The sequence below is a fragment of the Colius striatus genome, chromosome 1 (assembly GCF_028858725.1).
Source record: "Colius striatus isolate bColStr4 chromosome 1, bColStr4.1.hap1, whole genome shotgun sequence".
Taxonomy (NCBI): domain Eukaryota; kingdom Metazoa; phylum Chordata; class Aves; order Coliiformes; family Coliidae; genus Colius; species Colius striatus.
Window position 1 is genome coordinate 121406371 of NC_084759.1, and position 13461 is coordinate 121419831.

A 13461-nucleotide genomic window follows, 5' to 3' on the forward strand; every position below is an offset into this window, starting at 1 on the left:
TTAACAACACTGCATGACAACCACATTGTATAAATTGTTTATACTGGTCCAGCTCTCCAGAAGTCCATTTGACTTGCGCTTGTTATAGTATAAAATCTAGCCACATAATCACATGCTTACAATCTAGCAAAATCCTGACCCATATTCTTAGCAAAGCTGCCAAAATTTCAGACTGGTTTTATAAATGACACCTTTGCTTCTCCCACAACTGCTTTTTCATTGCACAATTCTGTATTGCAGCTGTTGGACAAAACCAGTTCATATACAAAAACCCATGTGAAAGGTTCCACAGCCCTTTGAATCACTTGAAGGAAATCTTAATGCAAAGTTTTTTATTTTGGCTTCTCTCTCTACAAGAGAACTTTCCTGGTTTTTGCATTGTTGGCACTGTTTGCTTTAGCATATTTTTAGGGTTTATTGGTTTTTTTTAGTACAACCAAGACAGAGTAGCTCTCCTAATAAGTGTTTTGACTAGAGGTGCCAAACTTAATTCAATTTAAAGTTCAGCTTTCAATAGGAAATCACCCCACAAGTAGTGGAAAGTATATCTTTAATTGCCAGCAGACATCTCATTGGCTGCGTTCACACTGCTGCTGTAGCACCATCTGGTTACCTAATAATTTCAAGCCTGATTGCTGATACGGCTCATCACACTGACTGTGTACTCCACAATAGAAGAAGCCTTTCTTGAGTTGGATACTCTGCCATTCACTCTTAGCTTTACCAGAAAACCTCAAGGGATTTGTTACCTCCTTTGACCTTGCTGAAGTAAGCTGGTGCTGCATAGCACCTCTGTGGGTAAGGCCTTTCTGTCAGCTGCTCACTGGAACAGCCCCTCCGTATTTGCCAGAGGGCTCACAGACTGCGAGGACTTTGTGGGGTGAAAGGTGGTGAGTAGACGTGTGTGACCTTGTTTTCCCCCAGTCAAGCGACCTGGCTCTCTTCCAGCAGGCCAGCTGGTGGCACTGTTAATCAGCTGCAGCAGCACACAGTTGCTTTTAGGCCTCCTCCTTTCAGAGAGCAGGGCAGTGATCTCCAGCCTGGAAAAACACTCCCTCTTTGCCAGAATTATAAACACCAGTTATGCTTTTCTCTTTGCCAGCTTGACTGAACATGTAATTTCAGTCTGAGGATTCAGTGCTCTGCTCCTCCACCTAGTCTTACTTTTACTTTATTACCTTTCTTTAAAATGTTTAATTCCTAAGTTTTCTAGTATGTATGCAGTCTTGTTCCTCAGCTTCACACACCTGTGGCCAAATCCCAGCCCACCTACAGGTTCTCTGGCCACCATGCAGTTACATATGGAGACAGGATTTGTCTTGTGGCTGAGTCCCACAGAATAGGTTGAAGTATTGCATCTGCCACACCTGTGGCCAGATATTCCTATCAGAGGCCTCATTCTTGCCTTTCTACAAGAAGATGGGGCTCTGCCTCTGTTTTGTGCCCCCCACCCTGTTGTAACTCTGACCAGGGTTAAAAAGGAGAGGAGGGCATGACTACTTGTCCATCAATATCCCTTATCCTCTAAGAATAGATCCACAGGGGTATGCAAGGTTCATGGCACACGCAGAAGGAAAGTCATGGTTCGCAGTAGGTTCTAGCCCTCTAACTTAGGAACAAGTCAGACAAAAGATGTTCTCTTTTACCTCTCTGGTCCTCTTGGCTTGCACAGATGAAATTACCTTCTTTTTTCCCCTTTAAATTTACATCTGGAGTGTGGGGGAGTTATTGATTTTTTTTTTGTCATTGCTGTGAGGTTTTTTTGTTGGTTTTTTTTTAACAATATTCTTCAATAGACTTTAAATCTAGTGAACCTAAAGAAAAGTTGTACTTCTCTGCTTTGAAATGGAAGTGAGATTTCAACTGAATCTTGAACAGGATTTTGCAGAATCTCAGCCGAGTGAAGTTTTTCTAGTGTTTACTACCCACCACTATTTCTTTTTATTTGGGCAGAAATCATGTATTTTGGATAATTAATTCCATAAAGGGCTCAGTAGCTATTATGCAAGTTACTGTGCAAAATAAATGTGTCCTGCTGTTTCTTCAGCTGTGCACTACTACGCATTTTCCCTTTCTAAATAACAACCACTCCAAATGGGAAGGAAAGTATTCTTTTGTAGTCATATCCCTCTGGCCTCTCTCTTCCTCTAAGCAAGGTTTTCTGCAGCATAACAGATGAAATAGGGCTCCTTGTGCATATCTCTCTTGCACATTTACTTAAACATTAGATGTATGGTGCTAGATTGAGGTCAGCAGCACAGATCATGCACCATTCAGATTGGCTATACAAGCAATTTTATTAGATTGGATGACATTCCATAGGTCCTGTCTCAGTGGAAAACTTTCCCTCTCCACCCTATGCCTGGAGGCTCCAGCTGATGCCATACAAGAGTGGGCAGTAATTCAGAATGACGTTTATACTTGTGCTGGCTCAGTTCGTGCTTGTGCTTCTTACTTGACAAGGCACTGCCTCTAATTCTCAAAGCATTGGGAAGATAAATTCAGTCTTTGGTGATGAACCTCTCTGGCCTATAACTAAGAATGGTCTTTTCATTCTACTCAGGAAACAGTAAAAAAATAAATGGAGAAACCAATTGGGTTTTATGGACCTGTGTAGATACGTGACTTTTCACTGAATTTTGCCACAGGCAAAAATTATCTGGATTGTAGCACTGTGTATTGGGGAAGGTGGAGTCTGGATTTCAGGGAAAGAAAGAGAAAAACTAGTTTCCAAGGTGATGGGGAAAAAATCTACAGCAAATTCGAGCTCAGCATCTTTACAAAAATATTGTGTGTTTGTGTTTCCAAATAAGGTCCCACAAAAATGATCAGTAGAAACTTATAAGGATAAGTAGATGGGTTTATTTAAAAATAAGTTAATCTAATGGTCCTGGAGGAAAAATGAAGGCCAAATTTTGAACAAAGAGATGACTTAAAAGTGTAACCTACATGTCAAGTTGTGTGAAAGCTCCTGACACTTTATAATAGATGATCCTAGAAAAGAGAAGGTAGATCTTTATTAAGCAAATCTGACTGGGTAGCAAGTTGATCATGCACTATGATCAGCAAATCAAAATGTAAGACTGAGTGATTCAAAAACCCTAAGGGATTTGTAATAAGAAGGGATAATATCCACATTCCACAAAGTGCCTCTTCTGGTAGATCCAAGATAATTTGTGCTTACACAACTGTAACTGAAAACCCATCTCTGGTTTTCAGTCCAACTCAGACAGAAAACCTGCTTTTCAGAGTGAAAAATACAAGCTTGTGGAGTGCAGTAGCAGGATTAGTAGAATCACATATGAGTATTGCCACTGAGACAGGACCTATGGAGTGACATCCAGTCTAATAAAACTGTTTGTATAGCTGATCTGAATGGTGGATGATCTGTATAATTTTGAATTTCCTCCATGAATGAGTCTGAGTGTGTTTTCCATGCTGGACTCCACTATCCACCCATCTTGGCCCTGGCCAGATGGCATCGCATTTGTAGAAAGATACCTAGAACCTTCTGAAAATGTGATGAGGACAAACATTGTCTGAATCCTCATCTTTCAACCAGGAAGAGAGTGCTCCTGCTTGCACTTCCTAGCATTTTATTCAAAGATAAGGATAGAAACAATCCCTTCAAGGAGCTACATGAAACGAGGATGTTATGTTTCTGTTTAAAAAAGCAAGCCAAAGGAGAGTTAACCAGAAGTTGCTTCTTTTAAGATCTTTAAAAATCTCAGGGTTTGCTGGCATGAATAATTATTTTAGTAACTTACTTGATGAAGTAAGTACAGGGCATCTATAAGCCTTCTGCTGCTGCTTCCAGTGAACTGGAGGTTGCAGCATCAGCATTCACATGATGAGTAATTTTTTTTTAACAGAAAAGAGACAAATTAGGAGGAAATGAAAGATATTTATGACCTCATCCATGCCCACTGCAGAAAGGGATGAAGAATCTGAGATCACATCCCTTTTCTCCTTGGCACATCATGAAACAGGCATCTTCATCCATCTGTCTGTCTGTCTGTGTACATCTTACAGCATGCCATAAAGCCATGCCAATCCATGTACTTGACCACTTACAGATCCTTCCTGAAGCATTTCCTGGCCAGTGTGCTGGCAGGAATGGGCAAAGATCGAAACAAAGGGAGCTAAGCAGTGAAGGTGTCTTGTATTACATGCAGACAGAGCACACTCTGGACTAGAGACCATCTTCATTTAGCATGGAGCTAGTCTGGCATAAATCCATTAAAATGATTCTGTAGTTGGAGTATCTGACATACCAGGAGAGGCTAGGAGAGATGGGATATTTAGCCTTGAGAAGAGAGTGGGGTCAATGTGTGTAGATGTGCATCAACATGTGTAAATAGCTGATGGAAGGAAGTAAAACAGTGGACCCAGACTCTTCTTGTTGGTATCCCATGAAACGAGGGAACTGGTTCAAATTGAAATACATGAAATTCAATTTAAATTGAGAAATACTGTGCAGGTGTTAAACACTGGAACAATTTGCCCAGGGAAGTTGTGGACTCTGTCTTTGAAGATGCTTAAAAACCCAACTTGGCACAGCCCTGAGCAACATGCTGTAGTTGACCCTGGTCTGAGCAGAGAAACCAGACCTCCAGAAGTCCATTCCAATTTAAATGATTCTTCTGTGGATCTGTGAGATCCACTCTGGGTACTTAAAAAAAACCAAAACCCACAACTCTGATCTCACCTATGCAGTAATGTACAGGAGCACAGCACTTCACAAATTTCTGAACCTTGACTCATGTGAAGAGTTTCCTCATGTCTTGGTGGTTTAAACAGATGACGAGAGGTAAGAGGGTAACCACGTCTCAGCATCTGCCCTTGAGCGTATCTCTGGTGTGTTCCTCCTTTGCCGATACTCTGTGTAACATCTTGACTTAGTTGTGGGCCTTGCTGCTGGGTCAGACAGATATTTACACCAGCCAGGTCTGGACAGGGCGTGGGTGCTGGTCCTCTCTGAGGTTCACATGCAGCCACAGCTTGGATCTCTTAGTAGTCTCCTTTCTGCAGGGAAGAATCTTACTGCAACAAGTCCTGCTGCTCTGGACCACGAAACTAATATTTAGAAGTCCACTAAATCTTGAGCAGCTTCTGGGGAAGCATGTTAGGAGAAGAAATACAGACTGAACAGAGTTTCTTTCAAAGACTTCTTCAAAGTCCAGATAAAGACCTTTGAAAAAGGCCCCATGTTGTTTTTCCCCTTTCAGGCAGGGCAGTGTGTCCCCTTGTCCCCTTCCCCACGCAGCACTGGTACAACGGTTAGAAAAAACCTTTAAGATCATCAAGTCCAACCACTAGCCTCGTGCTGCCAAGCCCACCACTAAACTGTGTGCCTCAGCACCTCATCTATGCATCTTTTGAGTATCTGCAGAGATGGTGACTCCACCATCTTCCTAGGAAGCCCGTTCCAGTGCTTAACAACACCATCTGTGAAAAAGTTCTTCCTAATGTTCAGTCTAAACCTGCCCTGGTGCAACTTGAACACATTTCCTCGTCCTCTTTGCTCCAGGCCTCTCTCCAGTGCCAGGTGCATGGCCTACATAAAGTGTAGCTTTGATCATGTTTCCCTGAGCTCCAAGCAGGGAGAGAACAAGCCCTGTTGCGACAGTCAAGCCATGAGGAGCCATTAGCAGTGAGGTGTTAGATGCTTCCCAGGGCAAGGCAATGGAATGCAACAGAGCACTGGGGCCTTGGGGGAGTTTAGACACGTGTTGATACATAATACAAGATGGACCCTATCACTTGATATTGGCCTCTTCCTGTTGGTCCTGGGGCTGGGTAGGCATGTATGCCATGCAAAACAGGAGAGCATGTAACTACCAAATCAAGAGTGCTATGAGAAGGTTTCCTCTAATTCCCGGTTGACCCTTATATTGTAAAGTCATTAGCGTGTTGTAGGGTTGTTGAGTAAGGGGCAAGCACAACAAAAAAACCCCATGGCATTGTTTTGGAAAAAAGGGGATGAGAGGAAAAATAAAGATGCAATCTACAGCAGCCACGTTATGCAACACGGAAACCATCTGATGGGAGCATCTTCTGCATTTGTTCCTCTTGCAGACTGGATTCTTCTTGAGTAGTTCAAAGTGCCAGACAGGAGGTCTAGATTTTCTTCATTAAAAACCCAGCTGCTGGTTCATTGTACAGCCTCAAAACCTAAATGTTTTTAAAGGGTAAGGCAACACAGAGGTAAAACATAAAGGAGGCAACATTTGAATACAGAAAAGGTGATGGCACACGGAACTCTGCCTGTTTTCCTTCTCACTTACCCAGAGCAAGAAGTGTAAGGAATTTGGTGCCCAGGGCAGGCTTTGGACAACCTGACAGAAGCTTCAGCAAACCAGGCCACTCTCCTTGGGAGGCAGGAGGTCCTTCGTCCTTGCAGACCTCTTGTGACCAGGGGCAAAATGTACTGAAGCTGCAGGCCAAGCAGTGCCCAAAGTGAGGCAGTACAGTGCCTAACAGTGCATTTAGCCTTGAAGAAAACCCATGAACATGATTGTTCTGGATGGGAGAGCTCAAAGGGACCGGTCTTTCTGCTGGATGGGAGTGTGACAGGTGAGGGGCAAGGCTGGGTGGACAACTGTAGTGCTGTAAGGGCTCAGCCTTGGATAGGCTGTGGGGCTGAGGAGGTGGACGATGCGTAGGTCTCGGGGAGAGGAGCAGCGGCAGGACATGTCAGGGAGTGTGTGTAAAACCAGAGGTGCAAAGTAGGCAGAGCTTCAGAGAGAGATGCGAAGGGTGACATGAGGCCTCGAAGCAGTGAGTTAGAGGGTCCAGTTGCAGGTCCCTGCCGGATATAGCTGCAGCGGTGGCCGGACTGCCGGCTCCTGCAGGCTGGCGAGCAGGAGACTTGGGTGCCGGTGGAGATGAAGGCGGCCGCTTCGCGGTGAGGGAAGCCTGGCCCGGGAGGCGGGGGCTCCGGCGGGGCGGCCGGCGGCAGGGGAGGGCTGGGGCTGCGGGGCGGTGCCGGGCACAGGAAACGGAAAGCGGCGGCTGCAGCGACGGCGGCCGCCGCCGGGGGAAGGCGGCGGGGCACGGCACGGCGACGGGTTGGTGCCGGGAGCGGCATGGGGCGCCTACGGGAGGGAGGTGAGTCCATCCGTCTGTTTGTCTGCCTGTGTGTGCGGGCTGGGGGGGCAGTGCTGCCCCCCTCGTGCCCTCCCGCTGCCGCGGGGTGCCCGGCCGGGAGCAGCCTCCTCGGCTCCCGCGCCCCCGCCAGCCCTCGCTGAGAGCCCGGCTGGGCTCCGGGAGTGCCTGCTGCTGGGGGGTGCCTGCTGCTGAGGGGAGCCCGCTGCATCCCCGCTCCCCTTGCGCCTGCTTCCCGGGACTGGGCGGGGGCGGCCGCCGGGCCTCCCTCCCTCCCTCCCTGCCGCCGGCCGGGGCTCCCCTGGGCAGCCCGTGCTGCCTTCGCCTGCGGTGAGGCTGCTGAGACGGTGGTCGTGGCTCTGGTGCCGGGGACAGGGGAGAGATCAACTTCCCGGGGTAAAACCGTGAAACGAGGAGCTAGGGCCGTAGGTGCAGCCCCACACGGTGGGCAGCAGTTTCTCCGCCTAGCCTTGCCTTTGAAGGAACTCGCGTGCTGTTAGTGTTCCGGCACAAGTGAATTCACGCTGATGTGATGGCTCTGCTAATGGCTTGTAAACCCAGGCCGTCTAAGACAAGCTGCTTTATGCCTCTACTCGTCCCGCGGGGCAGCACGGGGGTCACTGTCCGGAGAAGGGAGGGAGGACACGATCATGCTGCTTAGAAGCTGGTTTAGTGGCTGAAGCGACGCCCGAACCCGTGGGCTCGCAGGACTGAACGGTTGTTTCCATTCCGCAAGTTAGGGCGTGGGGAAGCTGCGGCTCACATGGCCGGAGAAGCATCCATCTGCTCCAGGCACGGACAGAGGGACGGATGGAGAGCGTCGTGCCGCGCCTGGGCAGCGCTGGCCTGGGACGCGTTACCTGAGCGCTTCTGGGAGCGCCCAACAGAGGGCAAAGCTCCTGCCGTAGCGGTTCGGTTTCAGCCAGGGCACGCTTTGGAGGGCCGCCGTGAAGCAACCTTGCTGTCTTACTTAGAAGACTGCCAAGGTTGTAAACTAACTCTCTTATGCCAAGGGCTCTTTGGCTTGCAGGGCCTGTGAAAGGATAAATGTGAAAGGACGGCAGGGTTTTGGTCTGGTGAGGTCGACTTTGCAATTCTGGGATCGTTTGAAGCAGCAGAGTTTTTTTGGGCCTTCAGTTTGCTACAAGATCTTTGCAGCCTTAAAGAGCTAAGAAAGTTTCAGTGTTTGGATGAGCAAATTAGGATGTTGCGGAATGTGTTCTGTGATATCATTGCCCCTGAGCCTGTCACTGGGGCGTCCTGACTTTGAGGAGAAGAGCGTATTGCCATCTTTGAAGAGCTTTGTTTTGGCCATACTTGACTCTTTTCTTCTGCTGGGGTTTGGCTGTATAGCTGGACACAATTGTGTTGGCTCTATGATCATTTCATTTGTTAATTACGAAAGATAGATTATGAACAGGGTCTTACAGAAAGCTTCCATTAAGAACGCTCCATACGAGCTGGAATTTTGGAAAGATCCCAGCCTGTGTCAGAACCACCCAGGCAAGTATCTAACTGGCCTGTGACTGCTGGCTGGCCTTTTTGGTTTTGGTTTGTAGTGGCAGTGTTCTTTGTCGCTGCTATCAATATGTGCACCTAGGGAGGGTTTACTGTCACTGAGACACCAGTATACTGTACTAGGAGAACGCTGTCAGAATGTCTGCAGTTGTCCTAGCAAAACTGCGTGTTGTGTTGTGGTGGTCTGCTTTCCTTCCACCCTGTCTGTCAACCAAAGTGAAGAATGGTATCAAACACGTGGCTCTGCTGTTGTAGGTCCTGTTGGGCTGTGTTAGGGACCTGAGAGACAGACCTCAGTGGAGAACTGTGATGTCCAGTTCTTCTGATGGGAAGCAATGCCATGTTTCATTGTATCTGGTACCCTCACTGGGAAATTTGGCAAAAGGAGAAAATGGACCTTTGGGAAAGCTATCTTATGATTTCTTTTAATTTCTCATTAGCCTTTACTTCAGAATCACCAAATTTAGGTCAAATTAAAAAAAAGCCAGTGATTATTTCCTCAGGGGTGGATACCCTTGCCCTTTCTCCTTGAAAGGTCAGAATCACGGTGGCTTTGTACAGAGTTGAGCAGGACGAGGGAGGTAGAAAGAGGCTCTCCAACTGTGTTGTGTACTGGGGATTTGATCAGTGTCTGTAGACTTCTTTTTCATTTTAAATTCAAATTGGAAAATGCAGGAACACCTGCAGTATCATAGAGAAGGGAGTGCACTTTAAGTAGAGAAATCTTGTGTGGTTTATAACCTTTAATGCTGTCTAAATACTACGGCTAAAAGTAAACTTTGAAAATAAGGTACAGTTACTGCCTGCTTAAATAGTCAAGAGTCTGAAGGATCTTGCAAAAACCTTTCCCGTCTGTTTCAGTAAGACTTTACATGTCAATATGGAAAACTGTTCCATACTGACATTTGGAACTATGGTGTTGCATAGCTCTGGGGTCAAGAGGGGCACTTGAGAGTCTAGTAAGACAGGAGAGACCTTTGAGAAGGAAAGCACAAGCTTTCACCAGTCATGACAGGACAGCAGATGAGGTGCAATTTTGCACGTTAGATTTGAACCCTGGTTGTACTTCTAAAACTTGTACGGTGCAGATGTGGGTCGTGGAGCAGACAAAAGGATGTCCTTTGCGAAAGTGCTTCACCAATGGATCCAACGCAGAGCACTTCCCAATTTCAAGCTACATAACAGGGAGGTGAGAGACTGGGGCTTACTGCTTAGCAACACCACTTGCTTGGCTGGTGGTTTTGGCTGGGCATTTATTTCTGTTGTCAGTTGAAACAGTCTCACTATGTTTTCAGACTGGTGGTGGTGGTGGTGGTGCTGCGTGTTCTGATTAAATGTGCAAATGGAGTGCTTCAATAAACCAAGTGACTTTTCTTTTTGAAATATCCATGTCATGGACTGATGGCTTTCAGCCTAGGGGCTAGAAATTCCCTGGGGGGGAGGGGATGTCTGCGAAATCTTTCTAAGAAGCCTCTGAGAAGCAAAAGAAGAGAGGGCCTGTTGCTAGAGGCTTTGAATTTCTTGACTACTAAGTGGTTTTTTTTAGGATGGTGGTCTTGGAAATCAAGAGCCACTGCTGCAGAATAAAAACCCTGGGTTATATACATATGTTTTAAAAGCCAGAGTTAACCTCATTTAATGATGTGCAAAAAGAAATAGAAAGCTTTTGGAAAAACTCTGTTTTGCAAAGGTTGTTGGGTGTCAAAACTGAAAGCCCAAGCTCTGCATCTAGATCAGCAAGGGTGAACTTCTGTGCTTACAGATCGAATCGCTGGATTGGGGCCCACTCAGGAAATTCAAAAGGAAAAGGTTCCAGTGGCATTGCTCATAGGTCTTACTAAACATGCAGTTGAACATAGCAAGTTACATAACTTGTCGTTTTTCTGAAGTAAATAATAGGAATATGCTGTAGCTGTACCGTGCAGCCGTGCTAATGCCAGAGCTGGAAGGCTTCCTCACTGCTTAGCCAGCTTTTAATTATTTTTTACTATTGAACCCTAACGCTATCCCAAAGCTTAGCTCTTGGGGTTTTGCGTGTTTAATTTGTAATGATGTTTGTTTCACTAAATGAAGGGGGGGAAAAAAAGCACGCTAGCTCGTGGGCATCCATTACCCTACAGACAGCTGGTGCCGTTTAACAAGCGAGGCTGATAGCGTACGGAGCCGAGTGTGCGCATATCCTCACGGACACTTGTGGCTGCTTGTGCTCCAGATGGCACTTCCAAACGTATGTAACTTCATGAACTGACTGGTAAATCAACTAATTGATTGCAAGTTTAAGTGGAGTAAGACTGAAACTATACAGACAAGGGTTTCAAAGCTGTACTTCATTGGAGTTATTTGCCTCAGCTTCACAGGGGAAAACCATTGGGAAGGCATGGGATGTAAAAGAGCTCTCTTGTGTGCGTTTGTCCTCTTTGATTTAAAGATGTAACTTGCTCTTTTAAATTTCTTTTGGGCTGGGAGCCAAACTGTGCTCCCTTGAAGGCCATCACAAAGCAAACTTCATTGGAAATAGGACTGGGCTCCCGACGTGGAAAATAGCAATTCAAAAGAACTCTTTTTGGAGATTTATGAGAGTATGAAAAGACAGAGTTACGATGAGTTGTGTAGCAGCGTGGAAACTGTAGTTACAGTGATCTCTGTGGTATTCAGGGAGTAACTACATTTCTCCACTGTCATACAGGATGCAGCATCCTTCTTGCTAGAATAAGGTCCCAAAATGTTCCTGCGGGCATCCTTAGCGTTGTTTTCCATCTAGTGCTTGACATCCTTCTGTCATCAGTGAGTTAGGGAAAGGCAAAGTGAGAGTGCTGGCCCTATTGGGAGCCAAGTGCTGAGTGTGCATTTACACAATGTGGTGGTGGCTGGAGGGGAGGAGGCATTCCCATCTCCCCTCTAGCTATCGGTGTGTGATGCTGTTTAGCCAGGTATTGGTTTTGCTGTTTGGGACTGTGCTGTGAACTAGGTCACAGAAAGGATCCAAGACAAAAACATGGCGAGGGGGAGAAAAGGGGTTTGGTTTGGTTTGTTTTCCAGCGGTGCTGTTTGCTCGCAGACAATTGCGTTGACACAACCAAGAGTGGTGAACCGTGATGTGGAGGTGGAAGCTACTTACACTGGCTTTCTTGCCAAGGCCAAAACACAGTGCAGCTGTACCCTCGGGCCGAAGGAGCTTTCTTTCACTAGAAGCTAAAAGCTCTGCAAACAGGCCATGACTTCAGTGTAATCCCACGAGGTGGAATGATCTTTTGTGAAGCTGTTTCAGTTGACTAAACTGGGCTCTCAATTCACACTTTCGTGGAGGGATGAGGCCCCAAATGATAAGGCTGCTTCTTTATGCAGCACAGTTGTTCTTGCCCAGAGGAGTAGGGTAAGAATCATCATTAATAGTGATTTAGTAGCAGAGGTGTTTAAAGGCTGTGCTTAGTCTGGATATGGATGTACTATGAAGGATACAAATACAACTTCTCTAGCTTTGCTCAGGCTCTAGTGGTGAACACTATTGTATGTACTGGCTAATCCAGGGTTGACTTCTGTCTGTGCCACTGCAAGATCTCCAACACGGAGATGTAGTTTAGCATGTTAGTTGTCTTTTGGTCCCCTCACTACTCTCCCCCAGGAGTTCCAGAAGCTTTTCAGGGGGTAAGGCTGTTCCCCTTTTTGCTGCAAAGTAGACCAGGAGGTAGGTAACCTGCTTGGTTTGGCTATGAGGAGTATGTGTTTGGACTGTGCTCCTCCCTCCTTGATTTCTTCATCTGATAATGCTCAGACTGGGAGTGGTGTCTAGCTAACAGCCCAGGCTATCCGTTGTTGACCAAATCTAGGAACCCTGGTTGAAATCTAGGAACCCTTGTTCATGATCAGCCATGGCTGGGCACCAGATAAAGCCAATGGTCTGCTTTTTGCAGCAGAAGTTGGACAGATGCGTTTTATTCCCAGCAGCCCTGCAACTGCTGGGTCAGGGAGATCTATTCAGCCACTGGTGTGTCCTGCAGAAGGGACAAGGAGGCAGTGCAGAGTCCCCAAGTTCATCATACTGCTTTTGACAACAATCCAGGAGATTTAGCGGTTTTTTGGGGGGCCACCTTGTTGACTTTTCCCAGAGCAGTGTCAAAACCGTTGCTCTTGTTTATACAGAAAATGAAAGTTGGCATGATTCAGCCTGCCCCGACGTTCCTGCTTTGGTCTTCTCATGAGTTTGCTTTCTCTGCCTGGCGCCTGGCACTGCTTTGCTTCATCCACAGTCGAATGGGCACTGCTTGTTCCTGGTTCCTGTCTAGGCAGCCTGTGCATTTCCACAGCAGCTTCTGCCTACTGAAATGTTCTCCAGTGTCTCCAAAGAAGTGTGACCCTGTACTGCTGGGGGTGAGAGAGGTCCAAAGAAGACCTCTGTTCCCATTCCTCCTCAGCTCTACTTCTTCTGTCTTGGAGTCAGGGGAAAATTACTTCACGTGATTAGGGGAAAAAGATGGGATTTGATGCTTTCCTAGAAGCCTAGGAAAATGTGTAACCCTTACTGATACATTCCATCAGCTCTCCTTGCTTGTCCTACTTCTGTGTTTGTGAAGATAGTGCTTATTCTCAAAGGGACTCCCTTAGCATCACAGAGAGTCAGCTATTTAAGCCTGTAATACTTGTTAACACCTTTTTGTACAGCTGAGAGTATTTCTGGTTTGTAATGCCAATGTTTGATTGCAAGGTCCTGTGCAGCAAGCTCCTCTGTTGGTATCATAGAGCTTCCTGAAGGCAGTGAGGTGACGGCTTCTCCCCCATTTAGTGGAGAAGAACAGACAAAGAGGAAGGATTTTTCTGTGGTTGCCTAGCAGGACAGAG

The 13461-nt window shown here is 46.5% G+C and overlaps 1 protein-coding gene across 1 annotated transcript in view; it reads left to right on the forward strand.

The window, feature by feature from the left end:
* Positions 1-7025: 7025 nt before the first annotated feature.
* VANGL1 (VANGL planar cell polarity protein 1) overlaps positions 7026-13461 on the forward strand; it is a 46250-nt gene continuing 39814 nt past the window's right edge. The window contains exon 1 of the mRNA XM_062005213.1: positions 7026-7110. The gene's annotated coding sequence lies outside the window, so the exon portion shown is untranslated. The remainder of the gene's footprint in view (positions 7111-13461) is intronic.